The sequence below is a fragment of the Xiphophorus couchianus genome, chromosome 16 (genome assembly GCF_001444195.1).
Source record: "Xiphophorus couchianus chromosome 16, X_couchianus-1.0, whole genome shotgun sequence".
NCBI lineage: Eukaryota > Metazoa > Chordata > Actinopteri > Cyprinodontiformes > Poeciliidae > Xiphophorus > Xiphophorus couchianus.
Genome location: NC_040243.1, coordinates 4,749,001 through 4,762,221, shown reverse-complemented (window position 1 = coordinate 4,762,221; position 13,221 = coordinate 4,749,001). Strand labels below are relative to the sequence as shown.

At 37.7% G+C, this 13,221-nt stretch overlaps 1 long non-coding RNA gene across 1 annotated transcript in view; it reads right to left on the bottom strand.

The window, feature by feature from the left end:
* Positions 1-5,374: 5,374 nt before the first annotated feature.
* The window catches only part of LOC114160439 (uncharacterized), a 34,344-nt gene continuing 26,497 nt past the window's right edge, over positions 5,375-13,221 (bottom strand). The window contains exons 2-3 of the long non-coding RNA XR_003598760.1: positions 11,419-11,504; positions 5,375-5,600 (exon numbers count right to left, since the gene is read on the bottom strand). This is a non-coding gene — a long non-coding RNA (uncharacterized LOC114160439). The remainder of the gene's footprint in view (positions 5,601-11,418; positions 11,505-13,221) is intronic.

The following is a 13,221-nucleotide window of genomic DNA, read 5'->3' as shown; positions in this document are numbered from 1 at the left end:
GTGAAATCAACAAAACAGAAGCGATATTAGATAACAGATGTCTGTTCTTAGTCTAGCTTTAAAGGAGCGCATTGGTTGTTTTGACGTCCATCATGGCGGAATCTGGAGAACGTGACGTGCAAGGTGCACGTAAATCTGTGAACTCATTAGTAGCTGTCAATAAGAACCATGAAATCTAACCAACCAATAAAAACATGCAGTATCATAACGATGTGGACAATAAGCATTATGGTCAGTGCTAACTTAATTATGCACAAGTGGACAGGAGATGCCACCACAGTTACATTTTTTAACTCACATGTGGACAGCTGGAGGCATTTCTGTAAATGCTTTTTTTTCATTGCACTTATATATAGGAATACATTTCCTGACTGTCCCCAAGCATTTTATGTTAAAAAAATAAAACTAAGTGAAAACAGACCCATGGAGAAGTGATTTTCCCACTTTTTTCTACTGCTGTCCTATTTAAGCTGTTTATAATTCTATGTCTTCAGGCTGTAAATTATTATTTTAAACCTTAAATTCTGAAGTTATATATGTGGTTTTCAAAGCGGCTCTTCTAAACTCTTAAAAAGGCAATTATTTTACCACAAACAAACTGATAATCTCTCCATCACGTATTCAAGATGTTTTTATTGTTTTTTGCACCATACAGAAAAACCACAGCAGTCATTGATGGGTTTTTTCAGGCATTTGCAGTTTTGAAGCCAAATGTAAAGCAACCTTTGTGCCAAACTGTTGGATGTCAAAAGCACCTTCTAATTCCCATGATCTTTGTGTGTTTTTTCAAATAACCATGTTTGTAAACACTGTGAAAATTAATGCCTTTGAGTATTACTGTGTTGTGATAATAAGGATTTACACTTCATCGCTCAGCCCAAAAGCTGTTCCAGCTCATTCTCAGCTGGAATTATAGGCCTATTACTGTTGGCAACAGAAAGAAGCCGTTTTCATGGGAAATGAAAACCCAACAGTGGCATGAATTAAAAAAAAAAAAAAAGTTTTATTTCCTAGACTAAAATTAAATGGAAGGAAATGAAAAACTCCAAAACGAAAGTCATTATTAGCTCCCTGACGTTCTCCATCAGTCAACACTTTTCTTCACCGAGACGTTTATCCTTCTTTTAGGTATCATGTGTCGTTTTTGCTCATATTAACCGTTTTCTATAAAGAATGCGTCAGTCGCTAAGTGTTTAGCCGTGTCTTTTTTCTGGACAAAACCATTGTTGAAACTATTACTGCTTCTTATTTTGTACACTAATTTTGTTTTGCTTTCTCAGAGAAAATACCTCTGGCATTAAACTGATACTTTTAGCTTTCTCTGTCTCTTTCATGAAGAATGTGTGTCAAACTCGAGGCCCGTGGGCCAAATCCGGTCCGCCGTAGCTTTTTATGTGGCCCTCTAGATTCTAAATGTGCTCATATATTATGTTTTCAATCAAATCAATGCAGTTTTTATCTGTTTACTGCCAAATTATATCAGTCGGTCCCTCCAGTTTCTTGAGAATTATTGTGGAAATGCACACAAAATCAACACTTTTTTGTACCAACACATAATTAGTACAAATTATGAACTAATTGATGTCAGATTATTGTCCATAATCTATAGGAAAAAAATCACATTTACTGTCAGAAATAAGAGCAAATATTTCCAAATTAGTACCACAAACACTTTGATTTTCATTGCAAAAAATTACAAAAAGGATTTTAAAAATCCTGGAGGGACTGAAAAGACGTTCATTAATAATTAGTTTCAGGAATTCATTGGTATTTTAACAGTTTGTGATCAGGTTTTATCAATACTTTCTGGCACAACCGGCCCTTTAAGAGCATTCAGGATCTTGATTTGGCCACAAACGAAAATGAGTTTGATGTAGAAAGTCAGAGATGCTGCAATTGAATTTATGTAAATTTCATGTTTTTCATTTCTAAATAAAAAATACTCATGGATCAGTGTTGTTGGGTCTTTTGTTTTGAGAACTGTTGCTGTTTATTTTTTCAATCAACTTTTATAAATTGCTGAATTTGATGTTCTGTGTTTGAATTCAAATGCTCCAACTGAATGGGAATTGTTTGTGGAATAACTCGGGTCAATTCAAATCCAGTTTGCAGCAAACTGAATTTTAACTTAGTGACTCTTTACCATTAAATCTATAAAATTAAAGCTCTGTATTTGTTTTCCTCAAGAAAAGTAAAAGTTCTGTGTAAAATCTTGGCATCAATGTGAGTAAAGTTCCAGTTTATTATTTTTCATGTGTTTTCATTTTTTTAAAAATCCAGTCACACACTCGTATTTGCCAAAAGGATAAACCCACACACACACATGTACAATATCTCTTCTTCTCCAGCCTCTTCACTGGTCCGCCCTCCTTTAAAAGCTTTTTTAATTACGGCAGCCATTAAAGCTCCTACAGAGTATCTACCACTGCCCCTATGAGCCAGCCTCATGCTGGCTTACATGCATTTATGCAACCGCAGGCACACATGCATATAGAGTACACACAAATACAATCACAAGAGATAGCGTTCGGTCCTAAATGCCCCAACCAGACAACCAAACTGGCTCCAGTGGCATTAAATCTTTTTAATCGCGTTTTCCAAAGTCTGGTGTCATTTAGGTGGAAGAGCTGCAAGAACGGAGCAGAGAAGAGAGGAAGGAAAATGAAGGAGAGCAGAAGACGGAGGGAGATAAAGGGCAGCGACGAGCAAAGCAATAAAACACTGTTTCCATGCAGGCCTACAGCCGAGGTGTGTGTCTGCTGCTGGATTGTTCTCATCAAAAACCGAAGAAGTGAGGCTAAATATAGAGGAGCTAACCAGCAGGACGGATGCCTCCGTCAGTAAAAACAGATAAGTACACTTTAAAGTGTTGATTCGCTGTCATAAAAACAGTCAAAAGGAAATCTGGAGTGAGTCTGACCACATAAAAGCCAAGCTGTTAAAGTAAAATGGATTCAGCAGTGGTGGGATCCAGTCACTGTTCTGCAAGTCACAAGTCAAATCCAAAGTCATTCACTTATAACTTAAATATCCAATTTGAACAAATATGTAACTTAATCAGATAAACTACATTTGTGAGAGATAACTTGACTTTAAAAGTGTTATTTTCCAACAGAATAACCTGTAGGAAAAACTACAGCAGAGTATTAGGGCCATTGTAGTTAGGGGGAAAAAAGGAGGAGTAAATTTCTGCCAATTTTGACACCAATTTCAGAAATGTTAAAAAAGAAAAAAACTTGAACATTTGAAGTTTGAAAAGTTGTAAACTGGCTGGATTTATCTCAGAAATGTTCTTGAAATAAACTTTTAAATTTCTGTGCTTCAAAATTCAGAAACATTTATGTCTCAAGTCATAAATTGTAAAAAAAAAAATAAAAAAATCACCTTTTGTATGTTTTTGTACTTCCATTTGGTTTCAACTGCTTCTAAAATCAGCTGAAATGCTTAAAAAAACACAATCGGTTTTTGGAAATAAAATGTTTGTTAAATAAAATAAAAGTCACAAATCAAGCTTAGCCCGTTACCTAGCAACCCCAGTAAAGCCCTGTTGTAACCTAGCAACCCACACTGAGCTCCACCACGTTTGGTCAACTTGTTTTGTATGAGCTGTACAATGGCTGCTGGAGAAGTGAAGTGTTTTTTGTTGACATACAATCCAGAAATCACTTGCTGCATTCTTGTTGGTTGTGCAGGAGGCTCCACTTCTGCTTTTCAAAGATGTACGTCTGTATAATTGCACATCGGTTTGCAGACATTTTCACGTGTGAGTTTAAATATTGAGTTCCCTCCAAATCACAGCCAGCAGTTTATTTGGATTTAAAGTAAAGCAGCTCATTCTGAAAGGAGAACTGACCAGAGTAAAATCTAATTAGAATAATTTTTGTGCAAAAAATGCAAGGAACATGTTTTAACCCAGAGACCGAATCCTAACCTGTTCAAAGAAGCGTAACAAGTCACCTTTAAAGTCAAAGTCAAGTCTAAATTTGTGACCTCAGTCTGACTTTCGTTCACACCTCTGGTGTTTACACATGTAGAGGTTTAAACGCTCCCCTGCCAGTTCTACCTGCATGAACGCATCATGCAGGTATGGGATGCCAACAGCGTCTGGCCTACATGAGATCCTAATCTAATTGTCACTGTTCAGAAAGACGTGTTTGACCCCTGGGTTTCTGGGGTCACGCTGGCTTCCTGTTTGGACCAATGGAGGGTCTGACATGCTGCTAGAGCTGCTCTCAGGTTACGCTGCCCTGGCCTGGGAGCCGCGGCGCTTTTCAAACACGTCCATATGTGATGCGGAGCGACCGGGTGGGGCTCTGCGGAGCCGCAACCCTCCCCACTTCAAAGAGTCCCTGTCAGTCTCATCCCTGGGGGGGGTCCTGCTGCTCGCAGCCCCCGGCGCTGCCACCAACGGGTCAGCATCGCGGCGGTTTGTGACGCAGGCCCGCCTGAAAGGCCTTGAAGTCTGACACCTTCCCAGCAGACAACCGCTGATGGCCTTTCCTGTGTGTCCCTGACCCTCAGAGCATCCCAGCTGATGGCGCTCCCACTTTGAAGTGCAACCCGAGAAAACCACATCAGAACCACGGCACTTCCTTCAGCCCAGCCGTATAAACCATATGGAACAACCTGCTGTGGCCCCGGCCTTTAAAACGAAGCACTTAAAGCATATGGACATGTTGTCTGTTATCAGCTTAGAGGACCAAAAATGGAGGCAACAAAGCTTGTCTTGTTCTCTGTTCTGCACTTGAAAGCGTTTGGCGAATGATCCTTTAAATGAATGACTTCCATTATGTGATAACCTATGGATTATTTGTGTTTTTTTAGTGTTTTTATTGATTTTCTGGTTGGCTAAAGTGGAGGTACTTTCCTAATTCAGAAGAAAAAAAACACTTCCTCACCTCCATTATGCATGAAAATTAGATTTTTCTTCCAATAGTGTTGACTGGATAAAAACCAGACCAGCAGGTTAATTACCCAAAGCCCTAAATACCAATAAGGTTCTCTGCTAAACTCTCACTTTCCAGGAGACGGATTCGAAAAACAATCCAAGCCACCAGAAAGCACCGTCATTAGTAAACGGTGGAGCGTGACCTTTTGACACCACTTCGATTTCTTTACTGACGCTCTGACGGTCATCGCTCATGCTGATTGGATGAACTGCAGTCGTAACAGATTTCAGCCAGAAGGACCTTTGACAAAAGTACAAATGCATTCAGGCTTGGCCCCCAGCTACAACCGCCCAGGAAATGTTTGAGAGCGGACCAACCAGCCCGCCTGAGGTCAAAGGTTACACAAAAAGTCACTATAGTTTAAGCTACGCCCTTCGACAAAGACTAAAGGTGAATGTCATGGCTCTCAGTGGGAAACCCTGAGATGTTTATTAATGGTATTAGAGGGAAAGTGCCACAGCTGAACTGCAGAGGTGTTAAAATCAACCGGATCTCCCGCCGATCAGCTCGTCAAACCCAAATAAACAGGAATGCAACAACTTGGTGCCTAACACCTTTGGACGTAAGCAAAAGGTTGAGCAGAGGTCAGCTGGCACGACTCAACTGATCAGAAGCAGATGAGCTGATTATGATGAAGAACCGGAGCAGAAACTGAGAAAAAAATAACAGAGAGCGATCAGATGTCACCTTAATTTACTGCCTCTGTCACAAACATGTGCAATAATAATATCAAAAGATAAGCAAATAATGAGTCTAAAACATTTTTAATGGTTTGGTTAAGGGTTGTGTAAAGAAGAGGATTATAGACACTGAAAAAAAACTTCTCAGAATTACGACTTCTGATCTCAGAAGATTAAAGTAAATTCTGAGAGAAAAAGTGAAAATTTTGAGGTAAAAGTGAGAAAAATGTGAGAATTCTCAGATTAAAATCAAAATTGAGAAAAGTGAGAATTCTCAGAATAAAGTCGGAGTTGTGAGATTAAAGTGAGAAATGTGAGATTACATTCTAAAATCTGAGAAAAGTGAGAATTCCCAGATTAATGTCAGAATTCTCATAACATTTTTCAGTGGCTCCAACCCTCCATAAATTAAAGAGTAAAGCTGGATTATTAATTCCTTTAATGTTCAAAACTTGTTTTAATCCATCACCAGATGTTAACAGGAAGTTAGCATCATAATAAACATGACATATTTTAGACGTGTTATCTAAATCTCAGTTTATATAAAGCTATCTAAACTATGGTGGATCAGATAGACAGCGAAGCTGATGGAGAGCGACGGGAAACCTTCCCTGCTGCTGCGTCACAAGCGAGGCTAAAACGGTTTGGGTGGAGCAGACCTCCATCCACATGAGTCTCCCTGTCAGCTCTTTAATGAGGCAGGAAGAAAAAAGAAGAGCAAAATTATAATATGCGTTGCACTTCCTTTCTGAAACTCAATTAACCCTAGTGGAATAAAGATGGAGGAACGCCCTTTATCTTGGGGAATTAAAAACATTCGTAAGCTTTGAAATGCAAAAAACTAAAAACAAAAGACCATTTTTGTAAAAAGAAAAAGAAATTGGAAGAAAACGGAGATCTGTGTCCTGAAAGATGCTAAATTTTAAACCTCTCTTTATCTACATGTAGGATATTTTCATCTGTGATCCCATGAAGTTTATTCATTTCTGTTTTCAAGCGGCGTTCCTCTCCTGCAGAAAGTCATGGATCAGCAGGGGGACACGGCGACGGCCTGGCCTGTCACCGAGCCGCTCACACGGATCAATCAGTCTATTGTTAGCTTCAAGTGCCTCATATATTTATATCTCTGCAGCTTCAAGTTCACAGCCGGGCAGGAAAACGGTGTGCAAAGAGCTGAGCAAGAAGAGGCAAAGGCAGGAAATAATTCTGGATTTTCACATTATGTTCTTCCTACAGGCACGTTGCCATAACCTGCTGTATGCAGTTGGACTGGAAGACGATAGAAACAAATATTTGCTGATTTTAAGGGAAATTAAATCAATGGAGCAACAGCAGCTTAACGGTTATGAGGTATTAAGTTTGGTTACAGCGCCTCCCAGTGGCTGATGGTGCTGCTCGCCTCTAAATCTCACCGGGATATTTATATTTTTACAATATGCAGTTCAACAACCATCTTAAATTAGATCAAATATGTTTCTAAGTTTAGGCAAAGCGTTGTAAATGAATCATAACACAAAAACATTACATTCACTAATCTTAGCGATTTTAAGTTATTGTGCAGAAATTTGGAGAAATAATTACAAAACTACACTAAAAACAATACAAGACTACGAAAAAGGGAAATAAAAATAATCCATAAGGCCGGATAATTAAAACAAAACACATACAAAATCTAAATTATTAAAGTTTGTAATTGTTGACAAAGCCAAAAATAAACTATTACTGGAAAACATTCAAAAATTGTTAAAAACTAAGAACATTTATAAGTTAACAGGGGAATTAAATTTAAAATATGCTAATTGAATACACATAGAAAACTTGCATCAGTGAGAGAAGACAAACTGTGGAGAAAACAGAATATTGAACTTAAACAAGCATAAAACTGTTCAAATTATCACATAAACAAATGAGTATTGATTGATATAATTTAATAATATCATTAGTAAATTATTATTGAAGTTAGTTTTGTTTTTTGGTGAAATATGGCCATCCGCTTCAGTTAAAATATCAAATAACCACTAAATGTCTAAGATGCTTTACAAGCTTGAAATGGACTGAAAACTGAAACATTTCTTACATAAATGTTGAAATTTTGCCTTAATATCTGTTCAGTTCGCTTTTCAAATTTTGAATAAAAGCAATATTTTTTACAAGATATTCTCAGTCAAGGCATTTTCTGCTTAATCAACATAAAATGCTAAAATATCTGAAATGGAAGCAGCATGAACAGTAAACTAATTAGATCAAACATTATCATTTAATACAAAAATCCAGGACAAATAGACAATTTCGTTTCTGTTTTTAGTAAAAACAGAAATGAAAGGTGCCACTCGGCTGTATCACATTAGAGCATTGTGAATGTTACACTATATCACATTTTTTAAATATACATTCTCCTGAAATTTACCCTCTTTATTATAAATTTCATCTTTGTTTTAGCATTTATGGTAGGAGCCCAAATTGGAGGAGTGGAGGCTTAATGAAAACAGTCCAAATATAAAATAACCAAAACATCAGAGTAGCAAAATATGGAATGAAAGAAAGAGAAAACTCCAAAGTTCTGGAAGAAAAATAAGCAAAGGGCTAAAAACAGCAGAGAAACCAACAGTAAACGAGGAAGAGATGCATCAATCAGGATCAGGTGACTGATCATTTAATGATCGCAGCTGTGGGGGAAGACAGAGTTAGACTTAATTTTAAAAATTTCTGAATGAAACAAATGTTAAGCAGGACAAAAATCCATAGAATATCTCAAAATATCAAACCAAAAGGTGACAGATCCAGCGGTTAAGAGAAAATAACCTTCAAAAATAAAAATAAAATACAGCAGCCAAAAGTAAATCAAATCGCAGAATGATCAAAGCATAAAAATAAATGCTAAGGATCATGACAGAAATACTAAAAAAATCAAATAAAATCTGTAATAGAATTTTGTAAAATTATAAACTGATCCGGTTTTTCACTAACTGGTGTAAAATTAAACATTTTTACTTTCAGGGAATGTTTTGATTTTTTTATATCTCATGAGAAAAAATAAATGACAGACAGTTCAATGTAAAAGTTTTGTTTTATTTTATGGAATTTGGATCAATATACAATCAACCACTACAGATAAATCTACAGCCACCGGAAATGACAGGATTTTTGAACAAAAATAAAAACTCAACACTTTTGGGGATTTATCAGGACTAACTGCATAAAACCCCACAGTTCACAGGATGACCGGAGGTTTATCCAGCAGCAAACTGTCCTTTCACACCGGATGCAAAATAAATGTGAAATCTAATTTTGGTCATTTTGAACACAGGAGTTTTGTTTGGGTTTGCTTTTTTAATGGGCCTCATCTGGGCTTTTTCTGTAAAAAGATACAATTATTAACTTAACGTAACATAAAATAAAAACATATTAAGCAAGTAAAACTTAAAAGGTCGTTGTTGTGAACACTCACCTCTCCCAGCAGGTGTGCGCAGGCAAAAACCTTCCCCGGAGTTCTGGGAACGTCTTATTAGTTCTTGGACTGAACCACACCCTACCCGTCAAATCTCGCGTTTTTTCCGGGAAACTACCAGATGTTACCTCCCGCTCCAGTCGTGCTCCCGCATTAATATTTTCCCGTAAATAACCCGTTTTGTGCACAGGAACACAAAATCACACACTAAATCTTACCAAGTATTTTTGTCCAGTTTCTAGTGCAAATATCCTATTACTCTTGAAATAAGACACAACTAACTCAAGTAACTTTTCAGCAACACACAGGAGTTTGTTTTAAATCAATAATTTCTTAATATTGATTTTTTAAAAAGGTATTTATTCCATTGGCAGACATTTTCCCATATTATAAAATGTTTTAATGCCAGAATGCATTGATAAAACCCACTAAACTGTTAAAATATCAATGACTTGCCGTTTGTTTCAGCATTTCTTAAAATTAAAATTGAATAATATTTAACATTGTCCACACTGGCCAGCCAATCTCAGATTTTGCAGTCAAAATTAGAGATTTTGTGTTGCTAATTTAGAAATATAGAGTTTTTATGATATTTGCGCTAATGTATGATGCTAAATGTGACTTTTTATTACTCGCTGTATCGATCGTGGACTATGGCTTCACATCAGGTAAATCTGAGGCAGAAGTCACTTAAAACCAAATATTTTTGGCCAATTTTAAGAAAAAATTGCAGTAAAAAATTCGACACGTTATAAGTGAAATAACCTGCCAGTGGAATTAGTACTTTTACATGAATACTAAGGACTTATTTACTTAAAACAAGCTCCCATATCTTGCTGAAAAGCTACTTGTAGGTTAGTTTATAGGAGTTTACTTATTATTTCAAGTGTACTAAGATATTTGCACTAGAAACTGAACAAAAATATTTGATAAGTTTTTGTGTTTTTGCAGTGCACTTCCAAGATGAGCATGTGGTCAGTGATGCTGCGGGCCTGTTTGAGTGTCTGGAGTTATTAAATCTGAGGGAATATGTGACATTTTAAACAGAAATCTCACTTTTTTTTGTCAGATTGAGTTCTTATTATGGAGATAGTTTTAGCCAATCAACAAACGTACCCAAATTGAAGGCAGATTTTTCTAAAACCATCCCAACTTTGGGCTGTAGCAATATAAAAATGTGAGTATTTTTCCATATTTAGAGGCGTTTTATCTCAGCTTGCATGATTTTCTCCCATACAGAGTTGAGTAGACACTAGAGGGCAGCCAACTCTCGTCTATTAACTGCAACCTCAGCCTGCATCATTTCGCCAAGCTGTCTGTTGCCTGCAGCCCCTCATTCAAACAGAATCACACTGTGAAATAGGATTACGTGTCAAGCAATGCAATGATTGAGCACAATTGTTGTGCTTTGGCAGCATCAAGGAATAAAAAGGAAATACACAAACATGGATTTCCTGTTTGTCACGCTGATGTGAGTCGTCTGTGAAACCACATTAAGATAAGTTGATCCTTGGTGTCAAATGATGGGCATCTTACCATCCACACTTCTTCCTGCTTTTATAAAGATTTCTTTTTTTAACCAAAGTAAAGAAAAAAAAGAAATAGCAGTTCCTTGTCTGGTTGATCCCCAGAGAGCATCCAGACTGAGTTATTGCCCTATAATTATGTGCAGGAGTGAAAGTGTGTGTGTATAAATGAACGTGATCTGTTTTAAAAGGAGTTTTACTAGGGTTGCTGTTTCCTCAGATTGTGGATTTGGGACTGGATCTCCCTTTATGGGTTACCGTTTCCTCCACGCCCGAGCAGGCTGAAGAGGCTGATTCGAATTATACAAAGACACGTTTAGCAAAAGAACAATAATCAAATCAGAAACAAAACGAGGGGTGGAGATTAAGAAAGCTTCTTAGCCTCATATTTCATCAACATCTCCTGCATGCTGATGAGCTGCGGGTTGATGCGTCTGCATGCAGGCAGGATTGAAAAGGACGAGCCTCTGAAAGCTTCCTGTTTCAAAACCCTTGATGTCTTGGTCAGTCTGGATTGGAAGGGCGGCCGTCTGCAGCCTCAGAGGTCAGCTCCCCTGGCATGACCCCCGAGGAACCAATTAACCCCTGATCTGAGATCAATTAACCCAGGCTCTGCACCTCAACAGGATAGCATCAATAAAGAGCAAAAACAAGTTGAAGCATTCAGTTCTTCCTGAAAACAAAGTGTAAAAACAACCCTCATCTAGTGTTTAATTAAGCAGAAATTTAACTGTTGAGAGATAACCAACCTGCGTAGTGGTATCTCACATTTCAGCTCATTAAATATCCTTAATGAATGTCTTTATTAATCACACCTGACTGAGGTGGCGGACAGCGGCTCATCTGAGTCTGCCACGTTTGTCAATATCCTCTTCAGCAGAGCTCTGGATCAATGGCTGCCCTGAAACGACGACAGACAGCCTGATTATTATATGCACGTTGTGACAATGTGTGGAAATCAGCCTGGAGGTTAATGAGGAAGAAAATACTCAAGACTTTGTGATTTCTATGGATTTTATTTTGCTACTGCAAGAGTCTTATTGGGATCTTGTGGACCAACACAACACAAAGGAAAAGGATGCATGCTATTCAATTTTATGCTAATAAAAATCTGAAAAGTGTGTTGTACACCACTGAATATAACCTAATGTAAGCAATAGTGTCTGTAATGTATACCCAACTGTTCTGTCAAATCTTCAGAGGTTTGTAGAGAACAAAATGGATCATGAAGACCAAGAAACAAGAAAGTTTATAAGACGTTTGATTCAAAGTTAGTTTATAAAATCACAACCCAACCTTTTAACTACTCAAAATCGTGTCATCGTCCAAAGATCTGTGTGGCAAAACCTACCAAGACATCGGCGTACACCTAAACTGATGTCAGGATTAACAGGAAAAACAGTCACTTTTATTTTTAATTTCATTCACATTAAATATGGAATAATTCATGTACCAACTAAAACTTATTGACCCTTTGTATTTAATCATTAATGCGCCGTGACGGAGGTGTGAAGTGAGGATCGGGAGTATTGAACAGAGCAACTGAAATTGTTTTCCAAAGTTGTTTTTTTTTTACCAGTTTATTCTTGGCTTCTACTTGTTGGAGTCGAGATAATTTGTCCTTTAAAGTAACACACCTGGTTGGGGCTCATAGTCGGTGGCATTTACAAAAGTTTGAAACAGCTAGCTGAGAAACCGACCCAAACCGCCTCCCTCCTGACGTGTTGATCAAATTACTGACTTTACCTGAATTCACACCACATGATTTATATCATTATGTCACAAACAACGTTTCCCTTCACACCGGAGCGGCAATAAAAACATACAGAAGACGAGATGCTAACCAGTTTTTTACATACATGCTAGGCTACATGAAGGCACTGTCTCCATGGTTACCAATGTCTAGTCCGTAATGCCACATGTGATATCTTTTCTCTGCAGCCGACCGCGCAGCATCCTGTGACCTTTTTTAATGCCAAATCAACTTAATAAAAGTGACATTAGGCCACCAGATGTGCGTTTTTTGACGGGCTTTACAGGAGGTTGTTTTGGCGCCCGTCATGGCGGAGTGGGCGGAGTTTCGAAGAGAGTGACGTCACGTGCAAAGGGTCAATAATATCTGCTCCCTATTCACACAGCAAGAAAATTCATTAGACTGTTACAGACAAAAAATAAAAAATACGCACCAATGCCACATCGCTTCATTGTAATTATTTTTATTAGATTGTTCTGTTTCAACTTTAAAGAGACAACATGTGGAAGAAGCAAATAATTAACACTTCACATTACCCAGAAACACACTCCTCGACATGGTGGTAGTGGAATCATGCTGTGGGGATTTAGCAGAGACAGGGAGGCTGATGAAAGGAACTAAATGCAATAAAATATGTTTGCAAAAGACTCCAGAGAGAAGTGCAGGCTCACCTTTCACCCCACACAGCTGAAATGAAATTGTTTACTTCAATGTTTATTCATGTGCTGAACGCTACTTATGCTTTTGCGAAACGTAATGTATTCACTGACGGAAATGTATGCAGGAAACTACAGAAGAGGGCACCTTTGGGTTAAACAACTGCTGGAATAGAGAAGCAGTTCAGAAAGGAGAGCAAATTCTTTCA